The 16,810-nt window shown below is 37.0% G+C and overlaps 1 protein-coding gene across 3 annotated transcripts in view; it reads left to right on the forward strand.

Moving 5' to 3' along the window:
• The window catches only part of CHM (CHM Rab escort protein), a 239,441-nt gene that overhangs the window by 143,904 nt on the left and 78,727 nt on the right, over window positions 1–16,810 (forward strand). The window lies entirely within an intron of this gene.

A 16,810-nucleotide genomic window follows, 5' to 3' on the forward strand; every position in this document is an offset into this window, starting at 1 on the left:
TACAAATAGAAGGATTTAACTCTAAAATAAACCCTTTTAAATAATTCACATTTATTGAATGAGCAATTGACTTTGATCCTGATCTTATGTTTTAACATATCATATTCCTAGAGGTGGCATAATATAGTAGTTAAGAGTAGAGACCCTGATGCCAGACATTCTAAGTTTGAATCCTGGCTCTGCCACTTACCTCCTGGTTAACTACTCTGTGTTTTTAGTTTCCTTCTGGTGTAAAAATGAAATAACAATATAGGACTGTTACAAGGATTAAGGAAATCAATATTTGCAAAGCTTTTTAAACAGTGCTGTGCTGTGCTAGTTGCTCAGTTGTGTCCAACTCTTTGCAACCTTATGGACTGCAGCCCACCAGGTTCCTCTGTCCATGGGATTCTCCAGGCAAGAATGCTGGAGTGGGTTTCCATTTCCTTCTCCAGGTAATCTTTCCAACCCAGGGTTTGAACCCATGTCTCCTGTGTCTCCTGCATTGTAAGCAGAATTTTTACCCTCTGAGCTGTCTGGGACACCTTAGAACAGTACCTGGCACATAATGAGCACTACATGAGCCTTTGTTATATAAAATAAAATAATTTCCAAGCTTTGTTAAGTTGTGCATATGTAATTTCAGGTTCTTAGATATGGTGGAGGAGTTCCAAATGCTTAATGAATTGAGAGCCAAATTTCTGACTGAAGTGTTCCACCTTCCATGATGTCTTCAAAATCAACACTTACCTGTCATCCTGTAGTGGTCTTAGGGTAGAGGTGGGTGAACCAAGATCAGAACCCCGGCTGTCTGAAATCTAGTGCAGCACTTCCCCCCATGCCTGGAAAGCACAAAAGCATAGCAAAAGGTACTTGTCTTTTTTTTTTTTTTTTTTTGTGAGGTTAGACCTGACTTTTTCCTGCCTTTTGGTGGTGTATGTTATGATGTACTTCTTTCACAAACAAATCAATTGCAAACAAATGTTAGTTTTCTTCATATTCCTAAAGTAGAAGTAAAAAAACACTATTGAATGTTTGTTTAGTACATGAATGTTTTAATACTCAAAATAGACTCAATTTTAAGAATAGCAGACTAAGACAGTGTCTGTATGGTACAGATAAATCAAGTGTAAAGCAGAACCATTTCGTCATCTGCTTTCAAATTTCAACTTAAATATTCTGGCCATAATGAGATTGTATTACTTATCTCCAATAGTTTTTGCTTTATGATAATTAGATACCAAATATTATCACACTTACATGAGAAAAGAAATACTGCTTTATTCCTGAATACTTCCTGGAGTAGAAAAGAATTTTCCTTAGAATGTAAACTTTGGAGCTAATATTTTCAAGGCCCAGTAAACATTACTGATACTCTTGATGTTCAGTCAGTTGAACAGAATGAATGTTTTTGCTATTAACCATTCTTTATGGAGATGATCTTAGTCACTGCTGCTGCTAAGTCACTTCAGTCGTGTCCAACTCTGCAACCCCATAGACAGCAGCCCACCAGGCTCCCCCGTCCCTGGGATTCTCCAGGCAAGAACACTGGAGTGGGTTGCTATTTCCTTCTCCAGTGCATGAAAGTGAAAAGTGAAAGTGAAGCCGCTCAGTCGTATCCGACTCTTAGCGACCCCATGGATTGTAGCCTACCAGGCTTCTCCATCCATGGGATTTTCCAGGCAAGAGTACTGGAGTGGGGTGCCATTGCCTTCTCCCGATTTTAGTCACAGAAATATACTAATAAAAATACTAATTAGTCGAAATACTAATATTTCTTAGTCACAGAAATATACTAACAAGTAATAAAATATACTAATAAAATTGACCTGATCATTGCATTTAGAAATATTTTTAAAAATACCCTCATATATGATACATAATTAGATTAAAGAAATGAATATTTCAGCCTTGCAGATTAAATTTGAGCTTGTGTGCATTTTGCTCCCCCTGGAAGATGTCAGACCACGGGTAAAACCTCCCCATAAGTAGGAATGTTTTCTTTAGAAATACCAAGTTAAGTTTGTAAATCTATGTGAGTTTAATTCCTTGATGTCAGTTTGGAACTTGTAGTTAATATGTTGAAATGGTATAAGAAAAATACCTAACGTCTATGGGAAATAAAAGCTAGATAGCAAAAGGAAGGATGCCAAAGACAGCAAAGCACAAAAGCATAGTGAAAGGTCCTTGGGCAGCTTTGACGTTCTCTGTTTTGTGGGATGCCCTCTTGTTTTGTTAAGAATAGGATATTTAGACAACCAGTAGTTCTCAACTCCTTTGTCAGCATACATTATGCATCCATCTTTTTGCATGTTTGACCCATTTGCAGGGACATACCCTGGGAATTTTTAAAGGCTTTGACATAAGTGAAAGTGAAAGTGTTAGTCACTCAGTTGTGTCTGACTGTTTGTGACCCCAAGGATTGTAGCCTGCCAGGTTCCTCTGCCCATGGTATTTTCCAAGCAAGAATACTGTAGTGGGTTGCCATTTCCATCTCCAGGGGATCTGGGGATCTTCCTGACCCAGGGGTTGAATCTGGGTCTCCTGCATTACAGACAGACTCTTCACCAACTGAGCTACCAGGGAAGACCTAGATAAGAGAGGCATAGTCTCTCTTGGCATAGGTAAGAGAGGCTGTAGTCTCTGCATAGGTCCCACCATAACACCACCCTTTTTTTTCCCCCCACAAACTTAAGACACATAGTCTCACAGAACATTCAGGTTGAGAACAGTTAGGTTATTAAACATAATAACATGTTTTATATGAGTATAAAATTCATAAGAGATCTGAAATTCATCTATGAGTGATGACTTTTATCACTTTTATCTTGTTAAATGAAAGATAGCTTATGAACAGCCAATATATATGTTTCCTTGAGTTTTAGGGAAAAGGGAAAAAATTTTAAATGTCTTGTTCAGGAGAAAAAAATACTATATAAGATGTATGAACTTTAGCTCTCTGTGATTCTAGATTTTAGTGTATTTTTAATTTCATAAAGCCAATCGAACAGATGTATTTTCAGCAGCGTAGGATTCTGTTTACACTTTTGATATTTTCTTTCCTAACTTGCTACTGTACACTTTCTGGTTATACCATGCAGCATGTTGACCTTTATTTATTTATTTATTTTTTTCCCTAAAAGGAAATACTTTTTTTCTTTTCCTGCTTATCAGAACATCCATGTTTATGATAAGAAACTTAGTACAGAAGATATGAAGAATGCAAAATTTAAATTGATTTTTTTTTTTTTTTAATCAGAATCAGTTTGAATCCTTTTGTGACCCCATGGACTGTAGTTCCTCTCTCCATGGAATTCTCCAGGCCAAAATTCTGAAGTGGGTAGCCATTCCCTTCTCTAGGGGAATCTTCCAACCCAGGAATCAAACCCAGGTCTCCTGCATCACAGGTGGATTTTTTACTGATTGAGCTACCAGGGAAGCTCTTGAATCCTTTTGGTTTGGTTTAAAAATGGCCTTCATAAGGTTTATCATCTTTACTTTGACCATCCAGTTAGTTACTTAGTATCCCAGCCTTAATTTATGCATAGTGTCAAAACTACTCTAATCCTTGAAAACTAAAACAGTTCCTCCAGATTGCTCAATATGGTAAGTATCATTGTATAAACAAATTTGTTGCTGTTGTCTAAGTCTGAGAATCCCAAAGCTTTTTTTTTTCCCTACCACATCTAGTGTTGTAAGTACGTTTTGCCTTTTTAAGTATTTGTATTGTTTATTGACAAAGGCAAAAGCCGATCCTTCTGTAAATAGCTTGGAAAAATTTGAATTTCCCATTAGAGTTTATATAAGAGATAAACTTGAGTCCATATATTGGGAAATTGAGTTATGGAAAAATATTACACACACCATGTATTTTTTTAAATTGTTTTCATAAGTTTCCAGTGAGGATTGGGAAGAAGAGAGTATATTTCAGAGGTCAAATTACCAAAGTTGAAATGTTTTTCAACTTCAGTATGGGAACAGTATAGACACTAGTTCAGTGTTTATACGTTTATGTACTACCCTTTTACAAGATGAAAGAATACTAGTTGTTATGATTATTAAACTAGAAACTAGAAGTTTCACTAAAATAAGCTTTTTCTACATTAGAAAGTTTTATAAATAAACCAATAAAATACAAAAAGTTTCTGAGATCTTGGAGACTTAAACTGGTTCTGATCTCAATTTTTTTTGTTTTTTTCCTTTCCGCTGAATATGTCCTCTTTGAAACGTGTATCTTCCCTGGCCAAAGATCGAGCCACAAAACCTGTCTTGCAAATGTATACTCTTGATCATAAGAGGAACCTAGTAAGAGTATTCATTGTGTTTGTTACTATCAGTACACTGGCGAGTTTTGTGCATTATTTGATAGCCATATGCATTTTGTCTCAATATCCATGCACTCAAGCACAGTCAAACACAAACACATGCACACTCACTGACTGGATCACGCTTACTGAGTTTTTTATCAAAGACCTAAAATGAATACGTTTTTATGTGAAACGTTAGGAGAGCATTGACTATAAACTTGGGCTCTCTGTTTTATAATATGCATATTTAGAAGAAAAGTTAGAATTAAGGGAGGAGGGTTCAGGATGGGGAACACATGTATACCTGTGGCGGATTCATTTTGATATTTGGCAAAACTAATACAATTATGTAAAGTTTAAAAATAAAATAAAATTTAAAAAAAATGTAAAAAAAAAAGAATTAATTTAATAAATACATGTATTGGATGTATTATACTGGCTCTTCTGTGGGTGCTAGACATACATTGTTGAAAAGAGAGAAAGTCTCTGGTTGAGGCTTGGGGATGTTGAAGACTGTTACAGATGGAGAGACAGTACACAAAATTTAAGAGACTTATATGGCAATTGAGTGCCACCAGAGGAGGCACTGCTTAATCTTTTGATGATTTGAGCAAAGAGCCTAGGCAGCTGGAACTGTCAGGGGTCTAAGGTGGGATCTTTTGAAATATAGGAAGGTTAATATGACTGGGACATAGTGAGCAAGTTAATCAGGAGTGGCGATTGTGACAGTACCCCACTGAAACCTTGATGAGCATACAAATTACTGCTACCTACTCTTTGTAGCATCTCTGCATCCTAATAATTTATGTAAATTTTCTGTCTTTTGAAATATGATTTCCTTTTGAGGATTACTTTTTTACTTCTGTAGAAAAAAATCACATCATGTTTATTTTTCTTTATTAGTTTGATGTTCTTGTATGATACAACAGCTTTGATGATTGGACCTCAGCTGAAGGTCTAGAAAACTTTTTAAAAAATAATAAAATGAAGAATTAAATCCAGGACACAGAATGTTCTGTGTGTAAAAATAGATTAAATAAGACTAATATATTAGTTTGAGCCCTTGCCATTTTACTCCCTGATCTCCCTGCAAAGCTGTCAGAGCCTTATTTATCTTCAGAAGGCAGAGAAGGTCTCTTGCCACCTTCAGGAAAAACTGGTTAAGGCAAAGACCTACTGTTCATTTTTCATATATAGAATCCCACATGTATAATTTTAGAAAGGAAAACAGTGCCTTGTATTTTACATTTCAGAATTTGAGGAATATTTTCAGAGATTCACTTCTTTGTGCTTTCAAATTCTAAAGCAAATACAATTCAGATTTTATTCTTGCAGTTTCAAAATTAGTACAAATGAATATGTTTAAAATAGTTCTTCCATTTGGAAAGTAAAGAAATTGGATGAAGAGATACTTTCTGTTCTGTTGGATTTGTCTTGGGAACATTATATCCACAGAGTACATTTCTCCTATAGTGACATATTCAGTAACCCTGAAGTCTGTTTTCTTTCTTGTTACATTAGTTTTTAATTAAACAAAACAACTAGTTGGAGGCAGTTACCATCTATGAAAATTATTTTGGAAGTGAACTTCACTTTTATTAGCTGAAGCAGTAATCAGAAGAGTTAATAGAATAATTAAATTATATATAAATTCATAAATCAGAAATAGTGCTATCAAAAAGTTCACCTAAAATGGGTCCTTTTGTTTTGCAGGTACATTAAAAAATATTACAACTGCTAATTCCTACCTACCTTGACAGGTGCTGAAATTGCTTTCTTAAAGACTATGTAGGATATGGGCTACCAGCCTCAAATTTTCACAACTGTTAATTTATCTGTAATGCAACTTGATGTCACCAGGGCAAAGTCGAAGGCGAGCACAGTGTTGTTATGTCCTCTTTCAGTAAAATATGAATCATTTTTAGAAGCAGTACTCAACTAACTTGAGTTCTGTCAGTTTAAAATGTCTATTGTTTGGGGTTAATGGCATCAAAAAGTTAGATTATACTACGAATATACACAATTATCTGAATAATATATTGAATAGATATTATGTTGCTTTTGTGAATTTTACTTGAGCTTGTTATAAAAAAGTAATTAAAGTGGCAGTTTAATATTTGAAACAAAAAAGATATGTCATTGGACTCAGTGCTTCTTATTTCTCAGAAACTTTTTACTTGGATTTGCATGTTATTTTTAACTTAATTACAGTGGGACACATGGAAAATTTCCTGCTACTGAGCTTTGTACTTTTTACAGTTGCATGTATGGGAATGGTAGATCTCCATCACTCATGTCCTATAGCTGATGATAGTTAAATTTTAAATGCAGCTTTATGCAGTCAGGCATTACGTCTGTCATAGACTATTAAAATAGAGTAAATTTATCTTTGAAAAAAATCCAAGACTGTGAATTTAGAAAGCAAGTTGTCATTTTTTTAAATTAAAATTCAGTATGCACTATAATTATTTCGTTTCTTTGAAAGTGACATTGTCTTTTTTTCCCTCGAACTTTGACAAAAGGAAGACAAGTTCATAAATGAGGAAAATCGTCTTTACTCTCAGTCATTAGGCAGACCTGATATTAATTTCACATGAATGACCATTGCTTATTTTTCAAGTTTATATTTTCATTGTGATAATATAAGTATCTGAAAAATATTAGGTGTATCTCTATATTATTAAATAATAAATGACCAAAGTATAATGTGTGAACATTATAAGTAAGAGAAATTCAAAATAAGGTTTAATCTTTGATTTATCACTGACTCTCTTCTCATAGGTAGATTTTTTTTTTTCAGTCTAAAGAAAGAAGCTGAGATAAATTTATATTCACAAGCTTTCCCAAGATGCCTCAATTATTTTTACAGTCAATTTAAAATGGAAACACTCTGCTTAATTGTGGTCACTTAGGGGCATCAAATACCTTTCCCTCTTTCAATATTTTGTATAGCAAAATAAAAAATGGATACTGTTGGAATTCTACCAGTTCTATTAACATTTGCATTTTGCTGTGTCTTGAACTGATTTCTTTTTAATTTAGAAGATCCATATTTTATGTATTTTTTTTTTTTTTTAAGATCTTTAGAGCATTTATTTGTAAAGAAGAATTAAGAGGAAACTTGAACATAATACCTTTTGTTACCATCAATCTTATTCTAGTTCCTAATAGTCCATACTTGAGCTGGTTTTTCTGTATGATAATCTTAAACTTTTATAGCTTATAATTCACAATCTGTCTTCATCTTTATCAGATCACAACGATCTTTTGAGGGAAAAAAAGGGTGTTTTTTTTGTTTGTTTGTTTGTTTGTTTTTAATTAATTTGTTTTAAAGAAAGAAAGAAAGTGAAGTCACTCAGCTGTGTCCGCCTCTTTGTGACCCTGTGGACTGTAGCCTACCAGGCTTCTCCGTCCATGGGATTCTCCAGGCAAGAATACTGGAGTGGGTTACCATTTCCTTAGGGGTCGAACCCGGGTCTCCTGCATTGGAGGCAGACACTTTAACCTCTGAGCCATGTTTTAATCAGAGGCTAATTACTTTCCAGTATCGTAGTGGTTTTTGCCATACATTCACATGAATCAGCCATGGATGTGCATGTGTCCCCCATCTTGAACCCCCCTCCCATCGCAGATCATCCCACCCTTGCCTTCTCCCTCAGAGTCCAAAAGACTGTTCTTTACATCTGTGTCTCTTTTGCTTTCTCACATTTAAGGTCATTGTTACCATCTTTCTAAATTCCATATATATGCGTTAATATACTCTATTGGTGTTTTTCTTTCTGACTTACTTCACTTCGTATAATAGGCTCCAGTTTCATCCACCTCATTAGAACTGATTGAAATACATTATTTTTAATGGCTGAGTAATATTCTATTGTGTATATGTACCACAGCTTTCTTATCCATTCGTCTGCCGATGACCATCTATGTTGCTTCCATGTCCTGGCTATTGTAAACAGTGCTGCAATGAACATTTGGGTACACGTGTCTCTTTCAATTCTGGTTTCCTTGGTGTGTTTGCCCAGCAGTGGGATTGCTGGGTTGTATGGCAGTTCTATTTCCAGTTTTTTAAGGAATTGCCACACTGTTCTTCATAGTGGCTGGACCAGTTTGCATTCCCACCAACAGTGTAAGAGGGTTCCCTTTTCTCTGTACCCTCTCCAGCATTTATTGTTTGTAGACATTTTGATGGCAGCCATTCTGACTGGTGTGAGATGGTACCTAATTGTAGTTTTGATTTGCATTTCTCTGATAATGAGTGATGTTGAGCATCCTTTCATGTATTTGTTAGCCATCTGTATGTCTTCTTTGGAGAAATGTCTGTTTAGTTCTTTGGCCCATTTTTTGATTGGGTCGTTTATTTTTCCGGAATTGAGCTGCAGGAGCTGCTTGTATATTTTTGAGGTTAATTCTTTGTCAGGTGCTTCGTTTGCTATTTTTTTCTCCCATTCTGAAGGCTGTCTTTTCACCTTGCATATTGTTTCCTTCGTTGTGCAAAAGCTTTTAAGTTTAGTTAGGTCCCATTTGTTTATTTTTGCTTTTATTTCCATTATTCTGGGAGGTGGGTCATAAAGGAGCCTGTTGTGATTTATGTCAGAGTGTTTTGCCTGTGTTTTTCTGGAGTTTTATAGTTTCTGGTCTTACATTTAGATCTTTAATTCATTTTGAGTTTATTTTTGTGTATGGTGTTAGAAAGTGTTCTAGTTTTATTCTTTTACAAGTGGTTGACCAGTTTTCCCAGCACCACTTGTTAAAGAGATTGTCTTTTCTCTATTGTATATTCTTGCCTCCTTTGTCAAACATAAGGTGTCTATAGGTACGTGGACTTATCTCTGGGCTTTGTATTGTGTTCCATTGATCTATATTTCTGTCTTTGTGCCAGTACCATACTGTCTTGATGACTATAGCTTTGTAGTATAGTCTGAAGTCAGGCAGGTTTATTCCTCCAGTTCCATTCTTCTTTCTCAAGATTGCTTTGGCTATTTGAGGTTTTTTGTATTTCCATACAAATTGTGAAATCATTTGTTCTAGTTCTCTGAAAAATACCTCTGCTAGCTTGATAGGGATTGCATTGAATTTATAGATTGCTTTGGGTAGTATACTCAAGAAGATCCATGTTTTAAATTGTAATGCACAACATCTTGAATAATAGTTGTTTAACATAGAACATTTATATCAAGGTAAATAAAAATATCAAAAGAAGACTTAGTGAATAACTGAGGCATAGGAATTGCAATGACAAATGTCTCCAGTGACCAGTCAAGTCATAGAAAGGAAGCGAACTAGGGAGGAGATGGAGGGAATGATAGGGACCACAGTGAACTCTTAAGCACAGGGCACATTTAAAGGAAGAAGCTGCTATACGACCCTTAGTCTTGATTGCAAACTCAGTGTTGACAAATTTTCTCTTATGCAAAGAAACCAGGGGTCCAGATTGTGTATGCCAAGGGAATTTTTTTTAATTGTGAGGTCATTCAAAACTTACCTAGAGGTGGATTTATCCCATGGACTTCCAGTTGTAGAAAAATGACAATTTTTATATGTACATTTAAGAGGATGATATTTTTCACCAAACTGAGATTTTTCAAAACTTATTATTATAGCCATTCCAAAATTCTTTTTCATTGCATCATCTTCATTGCAATTCTTCACTGCATCATCATAGTTAACAACGGTGGTAGGTAGTGTATTTGTACCACGCATATACCATTCCCTAAGTCTAGACTTGGATTTTATTGTGGTTGTTGTTTAGTCACTAAGTCATGTCCAACTCTTTGCGACCCCATGGGCTGCAGTACATCAGGCTTCTCTGTCCTTCACTATTTCCTGTAGTTTGCTCAAACTCATGTCCATTGAATCAGTGTTGCTATCCAACCATCTCATCCTCTGTATTTTGAGTTACTATATAAATTGAGCACCCCTTAAGGAAACCACAAGTGTTCCAGTGGAATTTTTCTTGTCACAAATTGACAGCCTAGAAATATTGGGGTTAACCTTTGACTCTGTCCTAATTACTGTTATTTCTTCTCAATTTCTTAGAGATATGTTTTCCTTAGTTTGCACTCTTCTGTCCTGATCCAGGACTTATCACTTAACTGAATTCCAGCTGTAACCCCTAGCAGCTTTCCTGCTCCCAGTATCTACCACCTTCTTTGAGCTGACATGTCACTTCCAGTGGCATTCTGTGGTTTGCCACATCAAGTCCAAAGGCTTCTATAACCATATTCTATGATCATGTGATCATTTAGCTCCTTCTTGTCTTTTCCGAATTTATCCGTCCATTCAGTTATTGGGCTTCCCTGGTAGCTCAGCTGATAAAGAATCTGCCTGAAATGTAGGAAAACCCACTCAATTGCTGGATCAGGAACTGAGATCCCCTGGAGAAGGGATAGGCTACCCACTCCAGTATTCTTGGGCTTCCCTAGTCACTCCTATGGTAAAGAATCTGTCTGCAATGCGGGAGACCTGGGTTCCATCCCTGGGTTGGGAAGATCCCCTGGAGAAGGGAATGACTATGCTCTTCTGTATTCTAGCCTAGAAAATTCCATGGACAGAGGAGCCTGGCAGGCTATAGTCCGTGGGGTCACAAAGAGTCAGACATGACTGAGTGACTATCACTTTACTTTCAGTTTTTTAGATATCTATGTGCAGTCTCACCTTTCTTTATATTTTCTCATGTTTTAGAGAGAAACATGCCCTCACCCTCAACAGCCTAACCTACTCCTCTTCAAGGCTTGATTCAGGGTTAGCCATCAGATCTCCCTCCACTACCTCTGGCTGCAAGAAGCTCTGTGCTTTTCAGCAAGTAGTTTAACTTCTCTGATTCTATAACAGGGAATTGGTCCAGCTCTTGTAGAGATTTTCTCTGGCTGTGACATTCTTTAACCCCATCTCTTTAAAAATGTTGACTTCTTCTGTAAACTCCTTTATAATGCTTTTAGTCTCTACCATATAATCTTCAGTTTTTCTCTGGCTATTACACTTAATAATGTCATTTGTCTCACATGCTTAACAAAGGGCTAAGTCCATACCTTATACTTTTGTGCCTGTTGTAAATTAATGCAGTGCAGGTGACTAGTTGGTTAATTTGAACACTCTCAGTCTTTTACACAGCCTGAGCTGAATCATAGCTAATAGCTGTACCTTCAGGTCCCAAGCCAGTACTGTTAACCTTTGCACTGAAAAGATTTGCAAGCCTTTTCTAGGATTTGTCTAACAGAAGTGACTATCCTTTGTTTTATTTTACTATATGAATTGCTATCTGCCAACAAAGGAAATAAGTGAGTATCTGGGATTGCAGAGGTCTGGGTCACTTTTGTTTGTGAACCTTCTCAGTTTAAAAAGTGAGAGACTTGAGCAGAGGTTCAGTTTGGGAAGGGCAGTTGAAGATAATCAGTTCCCTTGGGGTATAGAGAAGGTGTAGAGCGTACATAGTTTAAAGAAGGAGCCCAAGGAACCACAGAGGAATAAGGCTAACTATTTGACCTGAGAGTCAATTTTTTAATAAATAGCTAAAGAGTGAAGTTATTGAACATATAACCCACAGGAGGAAAGAATATGGTTTTGTGAGGTAATTATACCTCAGCATCTAACAGGGTTCTTTGAGAGGGTAAAAAAGGTGTGCACAAGAGGGAGCCAGTGAACATTCAGATTTTCAAAAAGCCTTTGGTAGATTTTGTACCAAAGACTGCTTTAAGAAATGTCCTCTCAAACCAGAATTAAAAGAGACATGTGTACCCCAGTGTTCATCGCAGCACTGTTTACAATAGCCAGGACATGGAAACAACCTAGGTGGTCATCAGCAGATGAATGGATAAGAAAGCTGTGCTACATATACACAATGGAATATTAGTCAGCCAATAAAAAGAATGCATTTGAATCAGTTCTGAGGTGGATGAAACTGGAGCCTATTATACAGAGTGAAGTAAGTCAAAGAAAAACACCAATAGAGTATACTAATGCATATGTATGAAATTTAGAAAGATGGTAACAATAACCCTATATGCGAGACAGCAAAAGAGACACAGATATAAAGAACAGTCTTTTGAACTCTGTGGGAGAAGGTGAGGGTGGGATAATTTGAGAGAATAGCATTGAAACATGTATATTATCATATGTGAAACAGATCTCCAGTCTAGGTTCAATGCATGAGACAGAGTGCTCAGGGCTGGTGCACTTGGATGACCCTGAGGGATGGGATGGGGAGGGAGATGGGAGGGGGGGTTCAGGATGGGAAACACATGTACACCCATGGCTGATTCATGTCAGTGTATGGCAAACACCACTACAATATTCTAAAGTAATTAGCCTCCAATTAAAATAAATTAATTAAAAAAAAAAAGAAAAAAAAATGTCCTCTCACCATGGAGTTGGGGATAATGTTTATTCATGCATAGAGATCTAGTTTAAATAGAAGGAAGGAACAAATAGGTAGTTTAAAATGAGCTCTTACTTTCATGGAGAGATTTTTACAGTGGGCTTTCTTTGTTTTTAGCATTTTTATAAATAATTGAAGAGTTGGCATAGTAACTCTGAGTTGCTTCCCAATTTATAGTTGACATTGAGAGCTTGTATATAGTAAAATATAATACTAAGCTAAAGAGTATTATCTGAAGGACTGTTTTAGAAGGCAGAAAAATGGAATGCAAGACTATATCTCTAAGAAGATGGCTGCACACATATATTTCAACTCATGGAAGAGATCCAGGAGTCATTATATAGGGATCTCTGAAGATACTTGCCTTGGATACTCATGTATCTGCATTCAGAAGGACCTATATAATTCTGGATGTAATCGTAAAAATCTGTTATTGCCTGATTCAAAATTGATACCTCTTTACCTGTGTTATTTGTACAATTTGAATTTTGAAGATTAGGTGGCAAATGGATCAAGGATTTGAATAAGGAGTATTCAAATAAGAGATGAGTATATCATATCAAGCCTAGCTCAGTTGCTCAGTCATGTCTGAGTCTTTGTGACCCCATAGACCCCATAGAGTCCAGCCTGCCAAGCTCCTCTGTCCGTGGGATTTTCCTGGCAAGAATACTGGAGTGGATTGTCATTTCCTCCTCCAAGGCATCTTCCTGACCCAGGGATAGAACCTGCTAACCCATGTCTCCTGCGTCTCCTGCAGCGGAGAGCAGTGAGCCACCTGGGAAGCCCGAGGATATCAGTAGAGAAAGTCTGAGAAAGGAAATTAAAAGAAATCTCATGAAGAGCATATGTTGGTTGGTTTACTGTAGACTTGTTTGCTACATCCCAAAAGTTTGAACAAAGCTTTCTTTTGAATTTGAAAAATCTGTTTTTAAATGAATTTGCTTTAGCAGACATGTGGCAAATAAGAAACATGAGGCTATTAGCTTGAGTGTTCAGACTGAAAAGTTCAATTTTATCAACAACTTAGTTTAAATTATAATTTGTTTAAAGAGTAGTCAGTAAATACCAGTGCTTTCTCATCAAAAGCTCTGTGGATATCATTGTGATAGGCTATGTTGAAGAATCATTGAATTGGCAAAGTGATTCTGACACTTATATAAACCAGGGAGCCATTTTACACAAGAACTATAGATACAGAACCTAGGTTGTGACCCAAGGATGTAAATTGACCCCCAATACTTTGGGAAGACTTTATTGTTAAAAAATTGAATGATGACTTGTACTCTATAATTTGTGCTAATTTATTCTGGGCCCCTGGTGCAGTTATTAATACAGATCTGTTTCTGTCATCCAATACATAGTTTTATTGTGACTTTTCCTATAGAAGGTTAAATTTAAGGACAGGTGGAAAAGCTGGGGAAATAAAAGAGAATATATCATCCACAGAATGTCACCAAGAACAGGGAAAGCTAGATATATGGCTGAGATCTATAAAATAGGGACAGTTTCTGGGAGTGAGCTTTATGAAGGCTATGCATTGCTTTTTTGACAGCTTTTTCTAAGTTAAGCATGATGATAATGCCTTCCCAGAGTGATGCCAGTGCCTAAAGGGCAATCCATCTGCCCACAACCTTTTCAGTGAGTGTGAAACTTGCATCAAAAGATGCACTGGACTCAGATACTTGTACCATATAATTTCTTAAATTATCAACAGTGCTGTGCCCTTCCAAGTACATGGTAACTCCTTGAAAGCACAGAAACTAATCTCTTCATCACGCCCTCCCATGTAGAAATTAGTATTAAATAGTAATTTTAAAGGATGGTCAGGAGTTATGGTCACTGAGTTGGTTAGACTTAGCTGACCCTAATAATGACACCCCAGGTGGAAGAAGAATGTTTCTGCAGAAGCCCTTCAAAGCAGTTATTGTACAGCAATACTGTTATCAGACTTGAGCAGTAACATTTGATTGTTCACACATTTCAGAGGGGAGACTGCTCTCATGGATAGGTGTATTACCTTAAATTTGTCTTCAGGAAGACATCTTCCTGCTACATCTAGTCCATCAGCAAATCTTGTCAGATTTATGTGTTAAATATGTCCCCAGTCTCTCCACTTCATCTCTCTTGCCATGACCCTGCTTCAGACCGGCATCATCTCTTGCTGGTCTACTGCAGACATAACTTCCCTCCCCTATTCTACTCTTGCCCCATTGACAATTCTCTCAACAGCAGCCAGGCTCATCTTTTTTTTGAATACAAATCTGATTATGTCACTGTCCTACTCAAATCTTCTGGTAAAGCATCTGCCTACGATGTCAGGGACCCACATTCAATCCCTGGGTTGGGAAGATCTCCTGCAGAAGGAAATGGCAACCCACTCCAGTATTCTTGCCTGGAAAATCCCATGGACAGAGGAACCTGGTCGGCTATAGTCCATAGGGTCGCAAAGAGTCGGACATAACTGAACGACTTCACTTTCACTTTCATGGGTCTTATATTAGTTTGCTATCACTGCCATAATAAATCACCATTAACTTATTAGCTTAAAACCATGAAAGTCTGTTGTCTCACACTCCTGGGTGTCTGAAGCCTAAAATGAATAGGCTGGGCTCCTTCTGTCTTGGGGCTGTAGGAGAGAATCTATTTCTTATCTTTTCCAGCTTATAAAGGCCCCCTGCATTCCTTGACTTGTGACCCCCTTTTAGCAGTGGCATGACTCTGACCTCTGCTTCCATCTGCAAATCTTCACTGACTTTGACCTTTCTGCTTCCTCTTTTAAGATACCTTTCTGATGACATTGCATCCATTGGGATAATCTAGGATAATTTCTCCATCTCATGATCTTTAGTTTAATCACATCTTCAGAGTTCCTCTTGCTGTGTAAGAGAACATATCCACAGGTTCCAGAGATTAGGATGTGGACATCTGTGATGGGAGCATTATTCAGTCTACCACAGTCTTCTTCCTGGGCTTTCCATCATTCTTAATGTTTTTAATCCATCCCTTTTTAGTATACTCATTTTAACTATCTGAATAAGGTTTTGTGGTAATCTAATCCTTCTGTTTGTTATGTCTGTTAATTCTCACTCAGGATAAGATGTATTTCTTCATTTGTTGTATTGGATTATAAGCTCATCATAAGGGAACTCTGGGAAATTTTGATAATTTCATGTAGCCTGGATTGAGGTCATATTGTTCTAGAAAGTTTTAGCAGTTGCTTCCACAAAATTTCCCAGAGTACTACTGACCCAGGTGGGGCCAGTGGTAAAGAATCAGCCTGCCAATGCAGAAGACACAAGAGACGGGGTTTGATCCCTGGGTCAGAAAGATCCCGTGATGTAGGAAGTGGCAACCCACTCCAGTATTCTTGCCTGGAGATTTCCATGGACAGAGGAGCCTAGCAGGTTAGTCTTTGGGGCCGCAAAGAGTCAGACACAGCTGAGCTATTGAGCACACACCCTGGCACAGAGCCATTTTTCATGATGTTTTATTGGTTAGTGAGTGAAGTTGCTCAGTCAGAGTTTCTCAAATCATGTAATAGTGTAATTTCAGATTTCCAGTCTATGTGAGAGAAGACCACTGGTTATAAATACAATATTGTAAAGTTAAAAAATAAAAAATAAGTAAATAAAATTCAAAAAAAAAAAAAATACAGAAGAATATACATCCTTGCAGATGGATTCTTTACCACTGAGCCATCGTGGAAACCCACACAGGGCTTTAGATAAAACAATTTAATGTTTTCTGTCTTGTAGTCACTGGATTTTCCCCCTTGATCACCTTTTCACTAAAGTGTAGTCCTTTAAGGATCCAGATATTATTAGAGAATATCTCATTCTCTACTCTCTGCCTTGTTTGAATCCTAAGGCCTCTCCTTTCCCTACATGGGCATTAAAACTCCAGCCCCTAGATTCGTGAGTTAGACAAACTCCTTAGACCTTCTGTAGCATTAACTCCTGTGCTTATTCCTCTGGTTTTCAGTTCCTGATTTAGTTTGTGCTTACTTTTATGGTAAGTAAAATTTCCAGAGCCTTCCCAGCTTGTTTTTCCCTTAGCATTTCTTTGTGGTCACTTCTGTTGTGGAGGGGTCTCATCCATCACCTCCTGAGGCTATTTGTAGCCTATATACCTTAGGTAGTCAGTAGCT

The sequence above is a fragment of the Bubalus kerabau genome, chromosome X (assembly GCF_029407905.1).
Source record: "Bubalus kerabau isolate K-KA32 ecotype Philippines breed swamp buffalo chromosome X, PCC_UOA_SB_1v2, whole genome shotgun sequence".
Lineage (NCBI taxonomy): Eukaryota > Metazoa > Chordata > Mammalia > Artiodactyla > Bovidae > Bubalus > Bubalus kerabau.